The sequence below is a fragment of the Protopterus annectens genome, chromosome 15.part0 (genome assembly GCF_019279795.1).
Source record: "Protopterus annectens isolate FY-2018-M chromosome 15.part0, PAN1.0, whole genome shotgun sequence".
Lineage (NCBI taxonomy): Eukaryota > Metazoa > Chordata > Ceratodontiformes > Protopteridae > Protopterus > Protopterus annectens.
Window position 1 is genome coordinate 771,893,337 of NC_056749.1, and position 17,287 is coordinate 771,910,623.

A 17,287-nucleotide genomic window follows, 5' to 3' on the forward strand; every position below is an offset into this window, starting at 1 on the left:
CTAAAACCCTTTTGTAGCCACAATTGGGCTTAGTAGAGTAGACACCAAGATTAATCTTTTAAAATTACAATAAATATTCCTCACTAAGTTCAAAGATTAAAACTGTACATAGAACAAATATAACAGGGAACAGGCACAAAACTAATGACAGGGAAACAAACCAAAATGATTTATATAACAAGAAGTATATGCAGTTATTAAATATGATATAAATAACAAATTGCAGTTATTAATTATGATATATAACAAGTAGATGCAGCCATTAAATATCATATATAAACAATATTGCAATTATTAAATATGATATATATAACAAAAGTTTTATGCAACCAATTAATTTTTATAACAAGTATATGCATTTTTAATTATGATATAATAACAAGTATATTTGGGGATCAATTATATATATAAACAAGTATATGCATTATTAATTATAAAATATATTACTAAGTATAAGCAGTTATTTTATGATAATATGAGAGAAGTATAGAAAAGGTTAACAAAGATAGTAATGGTTCTAATTATGAACAAGTTTTAGTTTTAGAATATAATGCAATAAACAATATTATTAAAAAGAAGTTCTTGAAAGAATGGGAAAGGTTTGTAGCTATTACAGATATAGATAAAATATCTAAAGTGCCCCAAAAAGTGACTTATAAAAATTCTCAGAATGTAAGGATTATCTTGGAGAACAAGCAAAATATGAGTAATAAAAAGAAAATGGGCACTTATAAATGCGGTCACTGTGACCAATGTAACCACCGTATGAATACTGACAGGTTTTATTTGGAAAGTAGAGGTAAATGGTTGGTGAGCAGTGGCCTTTACAATTGTGAATCCAAGGGCTTAGTATACCCGGTTTCCTGTACAGTTTGTAAATCCTTCTACGTAGGAAAAACTGAAAGAATGTTGAAAAGAAGGATATACGAACATTTATATGAGATGGCAACAGGTAAAGACACAAACACTTTACTTAAACATTTAAAAAAATGCTCAGATGCAAAATTTATTTTTTTGGTGTTGGAACAAGTTAAAATTGATGGTAGAGGGAGACCCTGGGAAGAAAAAATTGAATTCAGGGAATTGTGGTGGCAATTCACCCTGGACGCAGGGAACCCCCCAGGACTGATGAGTATCTTTCAATTTTACCTTTACTAAAGTTAAGAACAGCTAAATTGTGACTTTAACTTCTTGTATCGTAATATTCTATAGGAAAAGGAAAAATGTATTGTATAAAAACCTGATTTAATGCACTGGTTTATAAAGACAACTATATTGAGTAAACAGATCAGGCAACTGAATTTAACTTAATTTTACTTTCATTTTTATTTTAATTATGTATTCATATAAAAAAGGAAAACTTTTTAAATTGGAAAATGAAGGATATTGATTTTTAAGGAATCACAGTTTTTAGATTGGTTTTATGGAAACATAAAGTCTTATAATGTATAGGTAGGGACTCACCTTAAATGAATTATTCATGAAATATTTAAATGAAGGGAATGGCAGCAATATAATTGGTTGTTTTAAATTTGTTAGAAGCACATTAAATGGTTTTAATTAATTGGTAATCATATAAATATGAGGAATCAAATGGCTTCAGTCATCTGATGAAGTCGAACTGTTTTTGACGAAAATGCATTCGTATGTTTTAAGGCGTTTATGGTGGTGTTATTTTATACTGGTGTTTGGGCTCAATAAAGGACTGAAATATTTTCATATACTCCTGCTTTGTTTTCCCAGACACTGTTTTTGGCTTATTAGTACATTTGGTTCTGGTTTCTGCTTCTTTTGGTTTATTTCACAGTAACATATCCAACCACCTGCCCATCACCCTCGGAGTCCCACAAGGTTCTATACTTGGCCCCCTTCTGTTTTCTATTTTTATTAATGATCTTCATACCAGTATTTCCTCTGTAACCTGTATACAATATGCTGATGATTCTACTTTGATTTGTTCTGCTTCTTCCCCTTACGAACTGCACTCTTTCACCCAACAGACTTTCCAAACTGTTGAAACCTGGTTCTTAAAACAATGCTTAATCCTAAACCTCAAGAAAACCAAACTGTTACTGTTCTCCCCCACCCGGAAATCCTCCAGTCTCAACTTCTCTGTCTTGTCTAGTAATGGCACCATCATATCACCTGACCCCACTACAAGGCTTCTTGGAGTAGAGACAGACAATAACCTATGCTTTGACATTCACATCAACAACACCATAAAATTAGTTAACAGAAAACTAGGCTCCCTGTATAGAATTGACATTCCTCTCCCCACTTACCAGAACTTCCATTGCCCATACCCATCTAATTTCTTCCCTCCTTTATGCCTCCCCTATTTACACATACCTGTCCAAATCTAACCTCTGTAAACTGACTGTTGCCTATAACAGTATTGCCAGATTTGCCTCTGGCTCTACCTTCAGAACCCACCACTGCATAAATTTAAAGCAATTAGGATGGCTTGAGCTGCAAAATCTGATCTTATATCACCAGCTCTCCATAGCCCATAAAATCCCCTACAAACCTACCAACACCCCTACACTCACCTCTCTTATCACGCCTTACTGCAACCTTAAAAGCCTACGCTCTTCCAACAAACTTCTTATATCTACTTGCAAATCCAACAATTTGGCAGGCAAATCCTTGTTCTCAAACACAAAAGGCAAAGCCTGGACCTCCCTTCCTGACAGCCTCACTGCAGCTCTTCTTTTCCCTGTTCAAATCCCAACTCAGAGCTCACCTCAAAACTCACCGGCTCTGCCCCTGCACTAACCCCGACCACCGGCTCTGCCCCTGTACTAACCCGGACCACCGGCTCTGCCCCAGCACTAACCTCGACCACTGGCTCTGCCCCTGTACTAACCCTGACTAGTTTTCAGTGTGCCACTACTGCTCTCTGTTCTCCTTCAAACAAATCTTACACTAAATCTCTTCTATTCTCACACATAATGTGTATTCCCTTAGTCTGTATTTAATTTCAAATTGTTGCTTCTGTAAGAACATGCTATGATAATACGATAATCATTTTATTTTTTCTCATTATAACTACTAAATTTTGTAAAGACTGATTTTAATGTATGTATTTGGAGCTTTTCTCCCCGGGCCTCTGCTGAAAATGGACTTATAGCCAGCTGGACCAGCTCGGTCAACAAATGTAAAATAAATAAATAAAAATAAATAAGAAATAAAAAATGTTGACATCCTACAGAAAGGCCTCACTGAGGCCAATGACTGGTGTCAGAACCATGGCCTTAAACTCAGTGTCAAAAATGTAGCTTCATCCCCTTTGGGAAAAACCCAGTTCCCATGAATTACCACATCGATGGTAGTCCACTGAACATAGAAGACATTATAAGAGAGCTGGGAACACAGGCTGACAGCAACCTCTCTTTTGACCACCACATTGCCACTGTGGTCAGAAAGTCCTTTTATGTGGCACATCTCATTACTAAGGGTTTTGCATCCAGGAAGAAGGAGGTCATTGTTTCCCTCTACTCTTCCCTCGTTAGGCCAATCATTGAGTACAATGCCCCATTTGGCATGTACCTCACTAGACACCTGCAACAACTGGAGAGGCCACAAAAGTACCTCACTAAGAGGATCCTAGGCCTTAAACACTTGTCTTATGTGGACAGACTAAAAAAAAATACAACTATTCTCTGTCTCATATCACCTACTTAGAGGCGATGTCTGCTTGACATACAAAGCCATGTCTGACCCAGCTCTGTTAGAAATGCTACATCTAAAGAAATCCCTATCCCTCCCCACCACATGCTCCAGAGACCTCAACCTCATTATCACAATCAACAGAACATGCTGGAGAGACAGGTTCATAACCCAGAGAATGCCCATGCTATGGGATAAACTTCCCATACATGTCAAACAGAGCACCTCACTGGTCCTTTTCAAGAGAAATCTTGATGAGTGGATGGGAAATAGAAAATTCATCCCGGGATCACTCCAGTGGCTCTACTCAACAGAGGCTCTAGGAACTAAGGTTGAGTGTCATGATGCTAGGGTAATCCTATGGGCTAGACTTGCAAAGGTTCCAGGGCCATTAGCCTAGTACACACCTATGAGCCTATGAACATATACCACATGCATGACCATACATGCCATACATATACCATATGCATGAGCATATATGCCATACATATACCATATGCATGAGCAGACATGCTACCATATGAACGAGCATACACATGATAAATATACCATCTGCATGAGCATACATGCCATACATATACCACATGCACAGGCATATACACCATACATATACCATCTGCATGAGCATACATGCCATACATATACCATATCCATAAGCATACACACCATACATATACCATATGAACAAGCATACATACCATACATATACCATATGCATGAGCAGACATGCCATACATATACCATATGCACAAGCATACATGCCATACATATACCATATGCACAAGCATGCATGCCATACATATATCATATGCATGAGCATATATGCCGTACATATACCATATGCATGAGCCATACCTCTCAGCCTCTTACTGCAAGGAATCTGGACAAAGCCTAACAAAATGGGGGGGGGGGGCAAAGACCCAAAAATAGGGACACATTTTAAATGTTGCTCTTATAAACTTAGAAAGTTGCTAGAATAGCACGATGTGTGTTATCATACATTTTCGGAATGATATGAAGTCTGAAACTCAAATGATTGTCATTATTTATTGACTTTAATCCTTAAATCATCCCAGTGATTTGTTAAAAAAACACAATTTGTATGAGGAACAAACCAGAAATATGAGGCAAAAATCTGGACATTCTGCAAATATCTGTACAGAGGTATGACCCAGACACACACAGAACTGCATGTGCATGCATTCACAGGCGCACATACACGAGCACACACATACATTTACAGGCGCACATACACAAGCGCACACATGCATATAGAAGCGCACCCATGCATTCACAGGCGCACATACACAAGCACACACATGCATTTGTGCACAAAACCACACATATACACACGCCTATTTATTTGTTAACCGATGGGTGGGCTGGACCTAAAACCCTTTTGTAGCCACAATCTGGGCTTAGTAGAGTAGACAGAAATATTCAATGCATTTGTAATGCAGATTACAATGTAATATTCCTGAGTAATGTTAAATATTCAATGCATTTGTAATGCAGGTTACAATGTAATATTCCTGAGTAATGTTCACAGATTAACACTGTACATAGAACAAATATTAATAGGCAGCAGAGTACAAAAACTAAATGACAGGAAGAGCTAAACTCAAACATGATTTATATAACAAGAAGTATATGCAGTTATTAATTATGATATATATAACAAGTATATGCAGTTATTAAATATGATATATATAACAAGTATATGCAGTTATTATTGTTCCACATATTTGGTTTTATGTGGTACTTTGCGTAACATGTAAGCTGTGGACAAAGAAAGCATATTGAATGAATGGTCTTACATCTGAATAACATTAAGCATGATCACTGAACCATTTATATCTGCTTTCTTTGAAGAGAAGGTTGTAAGGGCTTTTTCAAAGTTGGATTCCTGATTGTTTTTTTTTTCATTCTAGATTATAGGTTCATAGGTGGTTACTAGGCTAACTACAATGACCTTTTTAAGCCTAGCCATGCATCCCAAATCTCTGACAAGTTCTAATACCCTTGATAAGTTAAACATGGGCCTATGAGATGAACCATTCACAGGTTACCTGTTTCCATTAAAGACATAGGTGCCAAACCAGGGATGAATTTCCAGTTCCCCGTCCAACTGTCCAAGTTGCACTTGAATTGGGTTAGGGAGGAACTCTGCTTCACATGGATGGGAAGCCTGTTCCATAGACAGGGTAATCTCTGGGATACATACCTTTATCTCCAGCAGGTCCTATTTATATCACAAGCAATGCTTAAGTCTCTAGAATGGGTAATTCTGGTACGGTTTGTTTTGTGGATATGCAGAAGGTCCATCAGAGTGGGGCCTGACAATCCCCTGTATGCCAGGCATAGATCTCCCCTCAAAAGCCTGTTTGAGGCAGAATACAGGAAAAGGGCCTTGAGGCAGTCTGCACAGGAAATATTACTTACACCCTGTATTCTATTAGTGAGGAACCTCTGTGGACATTCAGTATTTGGATATGCTTTGTTAGGTACATACCAAAGGGGGCATTGTACTCAATGAGTAGTCTGATGTATGCCAAATACAGTGGAACAGTGACTTCCTTGGACTTAGATGCCATAACTTTGTTTATAAGTTGCACAACATAGAATGATTATCTCACCACTGTAGACATGTGATGATCAAATGCTAGATTACTATCTATGTGTGTCCATAAGTCTCTAACTACTGGGTCAACTCTAAGGGGTGGGTTGTTAAGATGATAGTTACCAGGGAAGGGTGACTTCCCAAAGGATACTGTTATGCATTTCTTGGAATTTAGTTTTAGTCCATGGCTGTGACATCAGTTGTTTGTCTGTGTCATCCCCTCCTGGAGAACATCTGTGTCAGTGTGAGATTCAGTGACAGCTCCTAATTTGCAATCATTTGCAAATTTAGTCAGCCAGAAACCACTGACATTGGCCTTGACTTCTGAGATGTAAGTGCCAAAAAGGAGCAGTCCAAGGACTTATCCCTGAGGGACTCCACTTGTAACTGGCCTCTTTGTAGAGGTAGACTCCCCAATTCTAACTTCCTGGGTCCTGTTTGTGAGCCAGTTGGATATCCACCAGGTGACATATGGGTTTGTACCTAACTTCTTGAGTTTGTCAACAATGCCTGAATGGGGTATTGTGCCAAATGCCTTGGCCAGGTCAAGGTAGGCAGTGTGAATGATTTTGCCCTCATCAATTGCTTTGGTGGCCTTCTCAAAGAAATCCACCAGGTTGAGTAGGCATGATCTGCCCTTGATGAAACCAAACTGGGTTGGATCCAGTGTCTGGAGGTTTACTATATCTCTACTGATCATCTCTATGATAATTCATTCCGTGGCTTTACATATAAGACTAGTGAGACTTATGGGTGTGTAGTTTCCAGGGTCTGTAGATGGCCCACTTTTGTGGAGAGGGATGACTGTTGCCTTTCTCCATTCATGAGGCATGAATCCTCTTTGGAGGCTGCAGTTAAATAGTAATTCCAGAGGCCCTGATAAGTCATATCTCATGCTATTTAGAAGGCATCCTAGGATATTGTCTGGGTCCATTGATTCAGCATTCTTGGTCTTAGAGAGAGCATTAAGGACCTGTTCCCTAGTGATATTAGGGGAGATATATTTGATGATCTTTCCTTAGGGAAGATTGAGGGGGAGAGAGGGGTAAAGTTGGAGCTGAATGTATCAGCCAGGAGGTTTGCTGTATCTTCTGGCTCAGTATAGGCGGCTCCATTTACAATGAGCTCTGCGCACAATAGTGTATTGTTTTTGAGGTTGCAGACATAGCTAAAGAATTAACTGTAAAATATAACAGTTTTGTCTAATGCAGATCCTAATTATGGAGTAAAAAGGTTGCTTACTTTCTAGCAAGGCCTTAAGTAGTGGAATGACTTACCTTACAATCTAGTCTAAGTGTTGTTGGAAGGAAAGAGCGCTCTCCAACCTCTGTTGGAGGACTATTGAAACAATATCACTATGATAGGTTGCCGAGTTAAACTGGAATCATTGTTTTAGCTTTTTGGAAGTAGAAATAGCTAATATCCTGGAAGCATATTTTACTGATGGTAATATTATGTTGAGTTATCCAGTTCATAAATAGGTTAAAACTGAGATTAAGTTTAATTAATAGGGCAAATGGAGAGTTGTTCGAGTCTAGAAGAAGAATGCCAATTGTGTAGAGTGTAATATGAATGAGAGAAGACTAACAGGGGGTTATTAAGGAATAGTGAGAAAAGGGAGTGTAACACAGAGCACTAGGGACACCAGAAGTTAAGGAAACTATCGGAGGTGTAGGATCCAATAGCAACTTTGTTGGTTATTTAATTAAGGTAGTTTGTAAACCAATTTCTGGGTGAAAGTTTAGTGTTTTGAGTTTTTAATAAAGGTGTTGTTACTAAGTGTATTGAAAACTCAGTTATTCCTATGAAAAAGCCAGCAGTAAAGAGTCCAGTGTTCATACTGTTGTAAATTATGTATGTTACCATATAGAGTGCAGTTAAAGCATGCTAGCCTGTCTTAAAGCTGTACTGGTGATTTGTTAATATGATGAATGAGTCCGTTATAAACTAGTTTTTCAAGGACTTTGGGAGGGAGCAGAGGTTAGTGGTAGGTTTGAGATATTTAGGGATAAGTAGGTTCTGCACTTTAGAGAGGGTCATAATGAAGGCATGGCTGAATTGTAATAAGGGGGAGTCATGTAAGGGAGAGGTTAAAGATGTGAGTTAAAGGACTTGTTCATGAAAAAGCACCCATTTTTAAAAACTGTGGGAGGGGTATGGAAGTTCTAGTAGAATAAGTATTGTCAGTTTTGGACAGGTGTGTTTGAGACAGCCTTGCAGGAAAACATTTTGAAATAAAATGAGGGAAAGAAGGACGTCAAAGGTGTTGTCTGCAATGAAACTGGTAAGGGGCAAATATAAGTGGCACAGTTTTAAGCATTTTTTTACTGATTGAAAAAAGTCTTTATAGCCATTAGGGTTCGGAGGGTGGCCTAATGGTTAAGGTGTTTGTCTTACAAACACAAGGTGCAGGGTTTGAGTCTCACAAGGGATAATTGGCTAGGCTTAAAATGCCTCGCAAGGGAAGTTAGCTCAGTACTAATCTATGAACCTATGAACCTATGGTTGGACAAATGTGAGGTGGATCTTAAAGCATCCATCATATATCCTAAGCTCTCTAATAGGGGCGGTATTCACACTCCTGCCTTCTGTTTGTGTGAAGTGGTAATCCACCAAAATCAGTGCTATGCGGATATACAAATGTAGTCAGCATGTGTTATTCACACAAGCTACAGAAAAAGGCAGGCATCCTGATAAACATGCCAGGGAGAAGTTTTACATGGATAAGGCATGTTAGACGTTGACACATTACTGCAACTCTTAGAGATATATGTAAAAGGACCTGATTTGCATACAAAACACATAAATGTCCTGAAATTATGAATAGGCTCCATATTACCTTGGGTATCTGGACTTATGTGGAACACTATTTAGGAAATTGCAGACTTTGTAAACTAAGAAAATTAAAATTTCAGGTAAGATATTTGAGTTTACTTCAATAAATGTCTGTCATTTACTGCTTGTTCATACATGGTCAAATTTACTCAAAGTATTGATGGGGAAATGTCATTTTAGTATTTATGGAAAAAAAAAACAAGTATCCCTGAAGTCTCAAAACAACCCTCTAAACAAGCAATTATCCCCAAAGTCTCAAACAACCCACTAAACAAGTATAGTGGGTCCAAAAACAAAACACTGTAAGAAACGTCTCTGTGTGGAAGATTTTCAGTCCATATATCTCTAGTTAATCACTGTATATTAATAAGATCAGACAATGGGAGTAGAAGTAGTAAACTTAAATTCATCTAAGTAAAAAAAAAATAAAAAATATATATAATTGTACAGAATTACTAAGTCTTAATAATGTACTTAATCATCTGGTTAAATAAGAGGTACCACATCATTATATAATTTTATTTAAAGTACATTAGGGCTATATTATGACAGCACGAATGTCACACTAATGGGAGAAGGGATGTGAATTTAACGTGTACCAATAACACTTTGTTTTACAGCACAATAAACTACTCCCTTGCCTGATAAAAAGTATATATACATACATATATATATATATATATATATATATATATATATATATATATATATATATATCTTTAGAAAGCTTGTGAGTAAACTATTACTCTATTTTTGTTTTACTTGGATCGCTTGTCTGTGTACTTAATAAAGGATTTTTGACTGGAAACAGACTGCCTGCCTTCCTTGGATTACTTTCAAATACTTACTAATTCTGTACAATTATATATTTTTTTTATTATTTTTTTTTTTTTACTTAAGATGAGTTTAAGTTCGCTACTTCTGCTACTATTGTCTGATCTGATTAATATACAGTGATTAACTAGAGATATGTGGGCTGAAAATCTTCCACACAGAGAAGTTTTTTACACTGTTTTATTTTAGTATTTATGCATACATGGTTGAATTACTGAATGGATCAAAAACGAAATGGTGTCATTTTAGTGCTTGTGTATACATGGTCAAATTCCTGAAGGGGTCTTTGAGGGAAATAACTTTGACTGACATAACTTGAGTGCTTGTGCATGCTTAGACAAAGTACTGAAGGAATCGGTGAGAGAAGTAATTCCGTTTGGTGTCATTGAAGTGTTATGCATACATGGAAAAAGTACTGAAGGGATCGCTTGGGGAAATAACTCATTTTGGTGTCACTGAAGTACTTGTGCAAACATACACAAAGTACTAAAGGAATCACTGGACAATTAATTAATTTTGGTGTCATTGATGACTTGTGCATACATGGCTGAACAACTGAAGGAACTGCTGGGGAAATAATTCATTTTGGATTATATACGTGCTTGTGTATACATGGTTCGTGGATTGCAAAGTAGATACAAAACATGCAGCAATGCTTTTAAGAATGAATGTGAATATCTGCACTTATGTGAACTGCAAGAACACATCATTAGCACACACCATTGCATGCAGATTCTCATTTACATCTCATTGTACATAATTTATTATACTCACGGGCATCACACATTCCTGTAAATGGCCTCTAGGAATTGCTAGGTAGCCACACTCACTCACAAATGTTGCAAATAATCCTTCTGTGTTCATTCAGTGACTATAAATACCACCGTAGATTTCCAGAAGAGATGCCATTGTTGATTGTTTATTTCTAAGAAAATTGTCTTTGGCAGTTGGTGGATACTCAGCTCTATTTAAAGTCATGGTAGTGGTTTCAGAAAGTTTCCTCTAGATGGTTATTCTTCCATGTAGGCCGAGTTTAATTTCTGTGGTTTAGTGATGGAGAAAGACAGTATTGCATCAAAGTTATTGTTCACAAAGTAAGAGAAGGCAGAAGTGGCACAGAAGGTATTGAAAATAGGGTTCCAGGTGATGTTGTCAATGTGCAATACTAGGGTGCCTTGCATATTCTTACCAATAGGTTGATAGTAAACACATCATGGAGAGAGATACTTGGTTTTGAACGATACATTGAAACAAATATACCAGTGGTTGCTCAGGATGTCTGCATTCACTGAGAGGCAACAACATCTGCAGGGAATGGTAGTAAACATTAAATCAAGCATGGAGAAAAGCCACAGGGGGTAATTGGCCTACAGATTTGAGTAATTTATCTAGAGGCAGTTTATTGAGTATGGGGGTATTAACGTTAAAGTCACCATGTAAGACAGTATTATTAGGAAGGGAGGAAAGAAGGTTGGTAGTCTTTTTAAACAGTGAGAATAATTGTGGGGAAGGCATATAAATGAAACAAAGGCACACTATAGTGTGATTTCCTAAAAGCAATAGGTAGCCATACTTCCTAAAAATATTTAGCGAGTTTTGATATCTAAGGTTAGTTTAAGGGGTATATGTCATCTAGGGCCTGGATGGTGAAGCATTTACAGGTTGCCTCTATCTATTAGAGGTGTAGGTTCTGGGTGAATTTCTGATTCCACATCCACTGGTCCATGTTATTCTTGAATTGGTTTAGGAAAGAACTGTACTTCACATGGATGGTAAGCCTGTTCCAGAAAAGGACTAATGTCTGAGATACATACCTGTCCTTCTAACATGTCCTATTTATACCACAGACGAGGTCTAGGTTGCTGGATTGAGAAATTCTGATGATATTTATTTTGCAGATATGCAGAAGGTCCATCAGGCTAAGATCCAAGGATGCCTTGTAGGCCAGGCATATCTTGCCCACCTCAACAGTATGTAAAAAAAAAGTAAAGGATAGGGCATTGATGCAGTCTGTGTAGAACATGTTGTTTACAATATGCAGTCTGTGTAGGACATATTGTTTACAATCTGTATTCTTTTTTGAGGAACCTCTGTAGATGTTTCAGTTCTTTCTTGTGTCTAGACTGGTAGAGGGGCGTATTGTACTCAATAACTGAACTGATGAGAGCTCAGTACAGAAGAACAATGACTTCCTTGGACCTAGATGCCACACCCTTTCTTGTGCAACATAGAATGATTTCCTTACTGTCACATACCCATCATGGTCAAAGGCCAAGTGACTGTCTACATGCATCACCAAATACTTGACTATTGCATCTGCTCTGGAGATGTGTTATCAATTTACTAATTTCTAGGGGTAACTCACTTCCCAAAGGATACTATTATGCATTTCTTGGCATTGAGTTTTAGAGCTTGACTCTGGCACCAGTCATTTCGCTGCATCAGGCCTTCTTGGAAGCCTTCTTGGAGGGTATTAATGTCTAGAGATTATTCTATGACCAAACCTGGTTTGAAATCGCATGCAAACTTGGTCTGTCAGAGGTCATTGATGTTGGCCTTGCCTTCAGAGAAGTAAATGTCAAAAAGGAACTAACCCTGCACAGAGCACTAAGGGACTCTTCTAGTGACTGGCCTCTTTGAGGAGGTTGCTTTCCTATATCCTAACATCTTGGATTTATACCAATTTTCATTAGTCTGTCTGCAGTGCCTCAGAGGGGTATTGTGTCAAAAGCTTTGGCCCAGTCAAGGCAGGTAGTATGCACCATTTTGCCCTCATCCATTGCTTTGCTGAACTTCTTAAAGAAGTACACTAGGTTGAGTAGGCATGACCAGCCCTTGACAAAAGCCAGCAGTGTGGGAACCACTGTCTGAAGGTTTTCTATTTCATTGTTTATTATTTCCATGATATATTTAGATTTTGTCTCCTTATGGTTGTATGGAATAGCTGGTTTATTGTGTTTGTATTTACAAAGTCCTGAAATATATGGGCCTGCAAATTTGGGTCATGTATTATTCCCAGTTTATAGTGGGGTAGTTAAAGTTTTACATGAATATGGTATTTGGTTGAAAGGTGAGTGCCTCCAGTATGTTTAAGCATGTTATGGGTTTCCTGGGTTATGTAACCATTACCCAGTTGGGGAGTCATTTTGAAGGAGTTAACAATGGTAATGTTGTCTACCATAATGGATTTATGTGCTGTTATCAGCAGTGGTGTTCCATACCCATTCCTTCATCTGGTCCATTTTCTGTATAAATGTTGAAACTGTCTTGTATGAAGCTGGAGGAAGAGGAGGTCCATCTTTATGGCATGGTTTTCATGGTTTCAGTGCTAGGCAATGTCAAAATGTTAGGTAAAAGCCAGACTTTGAATTGGTCCTATTTGTTAATGCTGTTAATATGGTGAAAAGCTACTTTTAAACCCTTATAATTAGTATTGGTGATAGCAGAGAATGGAGTGGGAGCTGGATTTACATAAATATGCTCTGAGCTACAAACCTATAAGAACAGTAAGGATAGTTTTGTTAATTTGCTTTTAAGAGGAAGGAATATGGAAGTGGAGTAAATTTTGTAGTATGTACATATGAATTCTAAGTTATCTCTGCATAAGAAAGCTAACTTTGGTTGCTATGTAGATGATTAAGGATGACTGGATGCTGAAGGAATGTTTGTGAAGAAGGAGCGGTGACAATCATAAGTAAATGAGGAGTAGAAAACATCTGATATTTTGAAGAACATTAGGAGTTTAGGATAAATGTAACAGATGATCATGTAAGAAACAGCCATAGTCACTGATGGAGAGTCAAGAGTTAATAATTCTGTTTCCTTGGGGTACTGTGCGGGTAAGGGAAAAGATGTGCAGGGTAGGTGGTAGTGACATACGAAGGGGAGGTGTGAGGTAAGTATAAAACTAGAAGAACCAAGAGCTTCCACAGACAAGGAGACAAGTGGAGTGAAGCAGGCTGTTCTGTCAGACTGGGTGACAGTACATACAAGCATTCAGTTGTGATCCTGAGCAGTGCAGTTGTGAAATAAGTCATGTACATCACAATGGCTGCACAGAACAAATACTGTCTACCTGAAGAAGGCAGGGGAAAGCTGTTTTGATCTTTAGCAGGGAAAAGAAGAAGTACAATGGCATTACTGTAGTTCTGCAGGCCAACAGTACAAAGCAAAGAAGGCAGAATTATATTGTGTAACACTGCAGAAGGGAGTCTAGTGTGACAAGAGGTGATGTCAGAAAAATTCCAAATACGAGGAAAACTCCAATGAGTACAGTACAGAAACAGGTACTTACTGCACAGGTTATATAAGCAGACTTCAGGGACACAGTGATAGGTAGCCCTAAGCAAAGCACTTCCTAAGGAAGCTCCTTGTAGGTCAGTTAAACAGTTTATTGTACTGCATACAGTAGAAGCAGCCTAGAAGGATGTGAGTGCAGCTTACCTTTAACAATGTGACACCTATAGCATCAAGACACACAATAAACTCAGCTGAATAGCGCTAGCTATAGCTCTGAAAGAGCCACAGCATGGCCATACAGAGAGGTACAAGAAGTCTCCAGTTGTTGATTGGAAGCTCTGTTCAGAGGCCATGTTTGAGGAGAGGTTCAGCAATGCCAATATTGTAGAGTTTACCTGGTTAATACTAAAAGAAATAAAACTGATAAAAAAATTAACCTAAACCTGCAATAATAATAAAAAGTACAAGCAGAAAACCAATAATAGTGCAGCATCAGTTCATTTTAAAGAAATGTATGCATATGTTTATATGCATACACACACACACACACACACACACATATATATATATATAAATATATATATATATATATATATATATATATATATATATATATATATATATATATATATATATATATATATATATATATATAGGTTCATAGGTGTGTACTAGGCTAATGGCCCTGGGGCCTTTACAAGCCTAGCCATAGGATTACCCTGGCATAGTGCCACCTGAACTTAGCTCCCAGTGCTTCTGTTGAGTAGAGCCTTACCCCAGGGTGGATTTTCTATTTCCCATCCACTCATCAAGATTTGTCTTGAAAAGGGTCAACAAGGTGCTCTGCTTGACATGCATGGGAAGTCTGTTCCATAGCACGGGCAGTCTCTGGGTTATGAACCTGTCTGTCCAGCATGTTCTGTTAATTGTGGTAATGAGGTTGAGGTCTCTGGAGCATGTGGTGTGGAGAGATTGGGATTTCTTTAGATGTAGCATTTCTAACAGAGCTGGATCAGATATGGCTTTGCAGGTCAAGCAGAGATCACCTCCAAGTTGTCAATATGAAACAGAGAATAGTTGGAGTTTGTTTGAGTCTGTCCATGTAGGACAAGTTTTTGAGGCCTAGGATCCTCTTTGTGAGGTACTTTTGCGGCCTCTCCAGTTGTTGCAGGTGCCTAGTGAGGTACGTGCCAAATGGGGCATTGTACTTTGGCCTAATGAGGGAAGAGTAGAGGGAGACCATGACCTCTTTCTTCCTGGATGCAAAACCCTTAGTAATGAGATGTGCCACATAGAAGGACTTTCTGACCACAGTGGCAATGTGGCGGTCAAAAGAGAGGTTGCTGTCAACCTGTGTTCCCAGATCTCTTATAGTGCCTTCTGTGTTCAGTGGACTGCCATCAATGTGGTAATTCATGGGAACCGGGTTTTTCCCAAACGGAATGATGACACATTTTTTGCCATTGAGCTTAAGGCCATGATTCTGACACTAGTCATTGGCCTCAGTGAGGCCATTCTGTAGGATGTCTATATATATATATATATATATATATATATATATGAATACACAGACACATATGCATATATATATATATATATATATATATATATGCAGACACACACACACACACACACACACACTCTCTCTCTCTCTCTCTCTCTCTCTATATATATATATATATATATATATATATATATATAGTGTATTCTATACATATGTGTGTATGATGTATATATGTATATATACATGTATAGATGTATATATAAATATATATATATATATATATATATATATATATATATATATATATATATATATATAGACATCCTACAGAATGGCCTCACTGAGGCCAATGACTGGTGTCAGAACCATGGCCTTAAGCTCAATGCCAAAAAATGTGTCATCATTCCCTTTGGGAAAAACCCGGTTCCCATGAATTACCACATCGATGGAACAATAAGGATATACAGATGGAAAGATTCAGGAAACCCAGTAGTTTTGTTCACAAAACAATGGGGTGATGGACACATTTATCAAAGTTTGTGAGAAAAATAATTGAACATATTCAAAATAATAATAGAAGTAAGTTTTACAACATCACAAAGGAAGAGAGGATGGCCTTAAAGGACCTGGAAGTAAATAAAGAACTAACAATAACCAGCAGATAAAGGAGGAGGGGCAGTTCTGATGGATACCAACAAATACACAGAAGAAGTTTTGCTTCTGTTAGAAGATGGCACCTAATATAGAGAAATTAATAAGAAGTAACTGAATGATATTGAAAGTCGAGTGAGGATGTGTCTGGAAGGACTTAGAGAAAGGAACCTGATCACATCAGAGTTATATGACTATCTGGTTGTTGAACATCCCCTGATTCCAGCTTTCAAATGCCTTCCAAGAATACATAAAGATCCATACAAACCACCAATGAGACCCATTGTGGCTGGAGCAGGATGGATCACAGTGCCAGCCTCTATATATGTAGAAAATCACATCAAGAAAGAGCTGGAGAAAGTACCAACAATTTTGAAAGATACGAAAGACTTTATAGAAAAGTTCGGTGAGTTCACAGACACCAAAAGAAATAAAAGTAAACATCTAATGGTATGTATGGACATTAAGAATTTATTTACTAGTATCCCCAACTGTTATGGTATGACGGCTATGAAGGAATATCTTATAAACAAAGGCATGTATGGTGAGAGACAAATTGTGATCATCTGTGAACTGATGGGGTTGATATTAACAAACAACGTCTTCATCTTCAATGGCAAAATATACATTCAGCTATGTGGAGTAGCAATGGGCATGCCGTGCGCCAACAGTTATGCAAATTTAGTTCTGGCGCACTGGGAAGATCAAGTCATTCATCATGAGAACCCATGGAAAGAAAACATAAAGTTGTATCAAAGGTTTGTGGATGACATATGCATTTTATGGGAAGGCAATGCTGTGGATTTGGAGGAATTTCATCAATATTTAGAAAACAGCACTAACTTCTTGAGGTTCACCGTGATGTACAGTGATACACAAATGGACTTCTTAGACGTGAGAATATGGCAAAATGAGGAAGGTGACATAGAAACAAC